Genomic DNA, 348 nt, shown 5'->3' on the forward strand with positions numbered 1-348 from the left:
GAATCATATATACTTGCTTTGATTGGATAAAATTAGTATTTTATTCTATCTAACTGCAGGATCAAGCATATATAGTTCAGTTCCATCAAATATGGCATAGCCTTGTAATTTAGTTATGCAATTGGAGCTCATTCCAAACAGAAACACATCAACCTAGCCCCCAATGACTATCAAAGGTAAACAAGCAATTGGCCTCTCCCAGCAGCAACAAGTTAAAAACAAGCAGTCTTAATCAATAACCACCAATGTATTGCCAATTTCATGCCTAAACATGGAAGCATACAAACAAGTTAATTCCTCCTATCCATATACATTAGCAACACTCTTAACGACATTGTATGATCATAT

The sequence above is a fragment of the Triticum dicoccoides genome, chromosome 5B, assembly GCF_002162155.2.
Source record: "Triticum dicoccoides isolate Atlit2015 ecotype Zavitan chromosome 5B, WEW_v2.0, whole genome shotgun sequence".
NCBI lineage: Eukaryota > Viridiplantae > Streptophyta > Magnoliopsida > Poales > Poaceae > Triticum > Triticum dicoccoides.